Source organism: Myotis brandtii, unplaced genomic scaffold, assembly GCF_000412655.1.
Source record: "Myotis brandtii unplaced genomic scaffold, ASM41265v1 scaffold1012, whole genome shotgun sequence".
Taxonomy (NCBI): domain Eukaryota; kingdom Metazoa; phylum Chordata; class Mammalia; order Chiroptera; family Vespertilionidae; genus Myotis; species Myotis brandtii.
In genome coordinates this window covers 479,748-486,718 of record NW_005353371.1, presented here as the reverse complement: position 1 = coordinate 486,718, position 6,971 = coordinate 479,748, and the positions used below count along the sequence as shown (strand labels likewise).

General features: G+C 39.4%; 1 pseudogene; it reads left to right on the top strand.

The window, feature by feature from the left end:
* The first annotated feature begins 320 nt into the window (after positions 1-320).
* Positions 321-6,228, top strand: LOC102261704 (annotated as a pseudogene).
* Positions 6,229-6,971: the final 743 nt, after the last annotated feature.

Below are 6,971 nucleotides of genomic sequence, written 5' to 3'. Positions count from 1 at the left end.
TTGGGCTTAAAATAGAAGTATTTTAATGCATTAACATAGAAGTTGTTCAAGGTGCTCTTTACCCTGACATTAGAGAGCAATGAAGACTTGAAGTGATCATGGTAAAATCATATCCATAAATTCTATGTGTTCTTGAGGATGTGAATGTGGCAAATTAATAATAGTCTTACAATCAAATGATACACTAAATATTGGTGACCATGTGTTCTATGTGAACTTGCTATGAATTATGTATAGGTCCCCAGTGTTGTCTATCTCATCCATTCTCCTCTATGTATATTTGGGATATTTTAGGACTCAGTGGCCTTTGAGGATATTAATGTGGAGTTCACCATGGAGGAGTGGGCTTTCCTGGATCCCACCCAGAAGAAACTCTACACAGATGTGATGCTGGAAACCTTCTGGAACCTGGCATCAGTAGGTAGGTATCATAAATTCTTTTTTTAAAAAAACATATTTCTATTGATTTTAGAGAGAAAATTGAGGGAGAGAACGAGAGAAAAGTCAATGATGAGAGAGAATCACTGATTGGGTACCTTGTGTGCGCCTCACACTGGGGATCTAGCCTGCAAACCGTTCCTACTGGGAATTGACCTGTGATCTCCCGGTTTTACTGGTTCATAGGTTGACCATAAACCACAGAGCGACTCTGGCCTGCAACAACTTGGTACTTATTTATTCAATTAGAAAACTAGCCCTGACTCATTTGGGTCAATGGATAGAGCATCATCGGCCTGTGGACCAAAAGGTCCCAGGTTCAATTCAGGTCAAGGGATGTACCTTGGTTGTGGGTACATCTCCAGTAGCAGGGGTGCAGGAAGGAGCTCATCAATGATTCTAACTCTCTATCCCTATCTCTTCCTCTCTGTAAAAAAGCAATAAAATATATTAAAAAAAAAAAAAAGAAAACTAGTGTTGCTTGCCCATCAATGCTGTTTCAAGAACTGAAATATGGAAAAGAATACATTGGTACTCAAACTAGGAATGATCACAGCTCATTGTGTACTTAAAATCTAACCAGTTTTTATATTCTTTAATAGTTTATAATGGTTTTTTTAGCATGTGATTTAAAAGCTCAAACATAACCGTCTTCAGAGACTCAAGAAAGTCATCCATGACATTAAGTTGTGTTGCAAATTAATGCAAGAGGCACTTTAAAAAAAAACCCCACAATCCAGGCATGTGCCCTGACCAGAAATTGAACTATGACCACCTGGTTCAGAGGTCAGTGAGCCTCTCTGGTGGTGCAAAAATATGTTTTTATTGATTTTAGACTATGGAGGTGAGAGGGAGAGATATAAAAATTCAATTGACTGCCTCCTGCATGCCCCGTACTGGGTTTAATAAGTCTGCAGTCTGGCCATGTTCCCTTTTAGGGAAATGAACCAGCAAGCCCCTGGTGCATGGCTCTATCCCAGTGATTCCCAAAGTGGGCGCTACCGCCCCCCGGTGGGCGCTGCAGCGATCCAGGGGGGCGGTGATGGCCACAGGTGCATTTGGGGGCGATGAGTAACTGCTATTAAAATTTTTAAAAAATTAATTTCCAGGGGCTGAGTAATATTTTTTCTGGAAAGGGGGCGGTAGGCCAAATAAGTTTGGGAACCACTGCTCTATTCTGAACCACTGAGGCAAATGGGCCTGGTCCACAAAAGAATCTTTAAAACAGGTAATCCAATGGTAACAGCCCAGTTTTAAATATATTGGTTCTTAGAATTATCTCATCCAAATGTTTTTTCTGAAATATGGCCTAGATGTTTAATGTATAACAATAATTGCACTTGGAAAAAAATACATCAGTACCATTAATCAATATAAGTGTTTTCATAATATCTGTGATCCAGCCTATTTCAGAGGTTTCAGGATATCCACTTTCAAAAATTGGAATGTTCAGAAACCCTGCCCTTTCTTTGAAAATGGTTAAAAATGTCATTATCATGCTAATAATAAATATCAAATTGTTAACATAGTATTAATAATATGCTTCTGATTTTTACAGCAGTCATATGGTAGTGAGACTCTGTACAAGGAAGGATGGTAGTCAATGCAGCGAAAACTTCAGCCAGATTCCAAATCATAATGAAAAGAAGGAAACTCCTACTGAAATGAAACAACCTAAATCCAGGTGTAGGCAAATCTTCATGCATTATTTATCGTTGAATAACCACCTGAGCTCTCATATTGGACCCATACTGTACCTGTGTCAGGAATATGAAGAAAACCCTTATAAATTTAAGGAAACTGAGAAAACTTCTAAGCATCATCAACATATTAGAAGCAATGAAGGCAGCCCCAGTGAGAAAGCTTTCCACTATTCAACTTCCCTTAGAAATTATGAAAGAACACGTATTGCTGGGAATCCATATGAGTGTACGCAATGTGGAAAAGGCTTTAGTCGTCTCATTTCCTTTAAACTTCACAAAAACAGTCATATCGGAGAGAAACCACATCAAAGTAAGCAATGTGGCAAAGATTTCAGTTCTCCCAGATACTCCGGAGATAATGAAAGAACACACACTACAGAAAAGCACTATCAATGTCAGAAATCTGGAAAAGCTTTAAGTTCCATTTCTCTTAGAAATCAGGAAAGAACAAATACTGGTGAGAAACCTTATGAATGTGAGAACGTCTTCAGTTGGCTCAGCTCTCTTGAAAAATATAAAAGAAGTTATGCTGGAAAGAAGCCTCATGAATGTAAGCAATGTGGTAAAACATTCCGTCGCTGCTATGCCCTTATAATTCATCAAAGAATGCATACTGGGGAAAAACCATATGAATGTAAGCTTTGTGGTAAAGTTTTCTCTTATCCAACTTCCCTCCAAAATCATAAAAGAACTCATACGGGGGAAAAACCCTATGGTTGTAAGCAATGTGGAAAAGCCTTCAGTTGTCCAAAGTCTTATCGAGAGCATCAACGGACACAATGTGGAGAAAAGCCCTATGAATGTAAGCAATGTGGGAAAGCTTTCATATTTTCCACTTCTCTTCGAAATCATGAAAGAATTCATACTGAGGAGAAACCCTATAAATGTAAGCAATGTGGGAAAATCTTTAGTTTGTACAGCTCTCTTGGATATCATAAAAGAATTCATGATGGAAAGAAGCCTCACGAATGTAAAGAATGTGGTAAAACATTCCATCATCCCTCTTCCCTTAGAAATCATGAAAGAACTCATACTGGGGAAAAACACTATGAATGTAAGCATTGTGGCAAAGCTTTCTATTTTCTTTCTGCCCTCCAACGTCATGAAAAAATTCATACTCGGGAAAATCGCTATGAATGTAAGCATTGTAGAAAAGGTTTCTATTATCAATCTTCTCTCCAAGATCATGAAAGATCTCATACTGGGGAAAAACCCTATAAATGTAAGGTTTGTGGTAAAGTTTTCTCTTATTCAACTTCCCTTCAATATCACGAAAGAATGCATACTGGGGAAAAACCCTATCAATGTAAGGAATGTGGGAAATCCTTCATTTCTCCCAGCTCTCTTGGAAAACATAAAAGAAGTCATGATGGAAAGAAGCCTCATGAATGTAAGGAATGTGGTAAAACTTTTCTTTATCCCTCTTTCCTTAGAATTCATGAAAGAATGCATACTGGGGAAAAACCCTATCAATGTAAGGAATGTGGGAAATCCTTCATTTCTCCCAGCTCTCTTGGAAAACATAAAAGAAGTCATGATGGAAAGAAGCCTCATGAATGTAAGGAATGTGGTAAAACATTCTATGATCGATATTTCCTCCGATTTCATGAAAGTATTCATACTGGGGAAAAACGTTATGAATGTAAGCATTGTGGTAAAGCTTTCTCTTATCCATCTTCCCTCCGAATTCATGAAAGGACTCATAATAAGGAAAAACCCCATGCATGTAAGCAATGTGGGAAAGCTTTCTTTGCTCTAGGTGCCTTCCAACGTCATGAAAGAATGCATACTGGAGAAAAACCCTATAAATGTAAGCATTGTTGCAAAACTTTCTCTAATTTAACTTCCCTCCAACGTCATGAAAGAACTCATACTGGGGAAAAACCCTATGAATGTCAGCAATGTGGTAAGACTTTTAGTTTTTCCAAATCACTTAGAACTCATGAAAAAATACATATTGTGGAGAAATCCTATGAATGTAAGCAATGTGGGAAAGCTTTCAGATGTTACAAATATCTTAGAAATCATGAAAAAATTCATACTGTGGAGAAACCCTATGAATGTAAGCAATGTGGGAAAGCTTTCCGATATTCCAAATATCTTAGAAATCATGAAAGAATGCATACTGGGGAGAAACCCTATGAATGTAAGCAATGTGGGAAAGTTTTCAGTTCTCCCAGTTCTCTTGCAACACATAAAAGAAATCATGACGGAAAGAAGCCTCATGAATGTAAGGAATGTGGTAAAACTTTTCTTTATCCCTCTTTCCTTAGAATTCATGAAAGAATGCATACTGGGGAAAAACCCTATGAATGTAACCATTGTGGTAAAGCTTTCTCTTATCCAACTTCCCTCCAATGTCATGAAAGAACTCATAATAAGGAAAAACCCTATGAATGTAAGCAATGTGGGAAAGCCTTCAGTTCTCTCAGCTCTCTTGGAAAACATAAAAGAAGTCATGATGTAATGAACCCTCATGTATGTAAGGAATGTGGTAAAACATTCCATGATTTATATCACCTCTGGCTTCATGAAAGTACTCATACTGGTGAAAAACCTTATGAATGTAATCATTGTGGTAAAGCTTTCTCTTATACAACTACCCTCCAATGTCATGAAAGAAGTCATAATGAGGAAAAACCCTATGAATGTAAGCAATGTGGAAAGCCTTTATTCACCCAGTTTCCTGAAATATACCTAAATACTCATAGGGGAGAGATTCAGAATGAATGAAAGAATGCCCACTGAAAATAAGCCCTATCCTGTAAAGATTGTAGAAAAGCCTTTGATAATCCTAATATATATATTCTCCTTAGGATATTTTTCCATCTAGACAGTGGAAGTCCGAGAGAAAGACAAAGAGCAATATTGATGTGAGAGAGAAACATCAATTGGTTGGCTCCTGTACATGCCCAGACATGAAAGCACACACAGTGGAGAAAAGCTCTATGAATGTAAGGAATGTGGTGAAGGTTTCAGTTTCTCCCAAGTCTTCGAAAGCATGGAAGAACACATACTGGGGGAAAATCTTAGGAATGTAAGCAATGTGGGAAAACTTTCCATTGTGTCACACATTTTGGAAGACATAAGTCATGATGGAAAGCAGCCTCATGAATAAGGAATGAATTAAACCTTTTTGTCAAATATTTCTTTTCTCTTAGATATGAAATGTATACTGGGAAGAAACCTTATGAATGCAAGCAATGTGGGAAAGCCTATAGTCATCCCAGATCCTTTCAAATTTACAAAAATTCACATAGTGGAGAGAACCATATCAATGCAAGGAAAATGGTAAAACTCTCAGGTTCCAACTAGTTTTTATAGACATGTGAAAACAAAATGTGTTGATAAACACTCTTGATGTAAAGAATAGCAAAGAACCATCATTTATCTCTCAGCTGTGCCATCATATAATCCATCCATATTGGGGATGGACCCTAGAAATCTAAGAGGGTTACAAAGTATTCATTTCTTCCATTTTATTGTAAAGCATGAAGGAACTCACTAAGAGAAGCCCTGTCATGTAAAGATTATAGAAGAGCGTTTGGTTTTCTAGTTCTTTACAAAATCATGAAGGGACTCACACCCAAGATTAAGTGTGTGAACATAAGGTACATGGCAGAGCCTTTCTTGGACATGTGAGAATACACCTGGAAAAATAGTGTATTCATATAGAGAAGGTGGGAATGCCTTCAGCTGTCCATTTTACTTGCAAAGGTCATGAAAAAAACAAAGTGGTGGAATTTATTGAATGTAAAATTGTAGGAAAACTTTCATGTTGCCTCATCCTATATAATAAAGAGCTAATATTCAAGTGGCTGTCACATGCTCACGCCAGGTCTGAAAAACCTAAAGCCGGGCCAGGGGACCTGAGTTCGTGCCCCCCTCCTTGGGGCGGGAGAGCCTGTGGCTGCCCCCACCGCCTGGCAGGGCTTGATGGGGCACCTGAGGCTGCGCTCCCTCCCCTCTGGGGCTTGACAGGGGTGCAGCCAGCCGGGTCTGGGTCTCTTGTAATTTTAAGGTGTGTGCAAGTGGGCGGGGACTTGACTCTGGGTCCTGCAGCCCAACACAGACTCTGACAGGAAGGAGATTTTCATACACTTTTTACTAATTTTCTTTCATCTCTGACACTTCTATTATAGAGAAAGGGCAAATAGCAATCCTATGTATTAAAAGAGTAATATGCAAATTGACCATCACTCTAATACACAAGATGGCCGCCCCACGTGGACACAAGATGGCCTGCAGGGGAGGGCAGTTTTGGGCAATCAGGCCAGCAGGGGAGGGCAGTTGGGAGGGACCATGCCTGAAGGGGAGGCCAGTTGGGGGCAACCAGGCATGCAGTGGATGGCAGTTAGGGGTGACTGAACAACACTGGAGGACAATAAGAGGCAATTTGGCTGACAGGGGAGCAGTTAGGCATTGATCAGGCTTGCAGGGGATTTGTTAGGTGGTGATCAGGCTGGCAGTCAGAAGCAGTTAGGGGCAATCTGGAAGGCAGGCAGGCAAGTGGTTGGGGGTCAGCAGTCCTGGATTATGAGAGTGATGTCTGACTGCCCTTGAGGGGTCCCAGATTGGAGAGGGTGCAGACTGGGCTGAGGGACCCCCGCCCCCAGTGCACAAATTTCATGCACCGGGCCTCTAGTATTAAAATATTTCCTCTAATTTTCTTTTAATATGCACGAATTTCATTCACCGGGCCACTAGTATCCTTACACTACCATGTGAGAATGTACACTTTATATTTCACAATGAAAACAAACTTGAAAATTTAACAAATAATTCAAAATACCTTGAAAATTGCACTTAAAAGAAATCCTATTAGTGTAA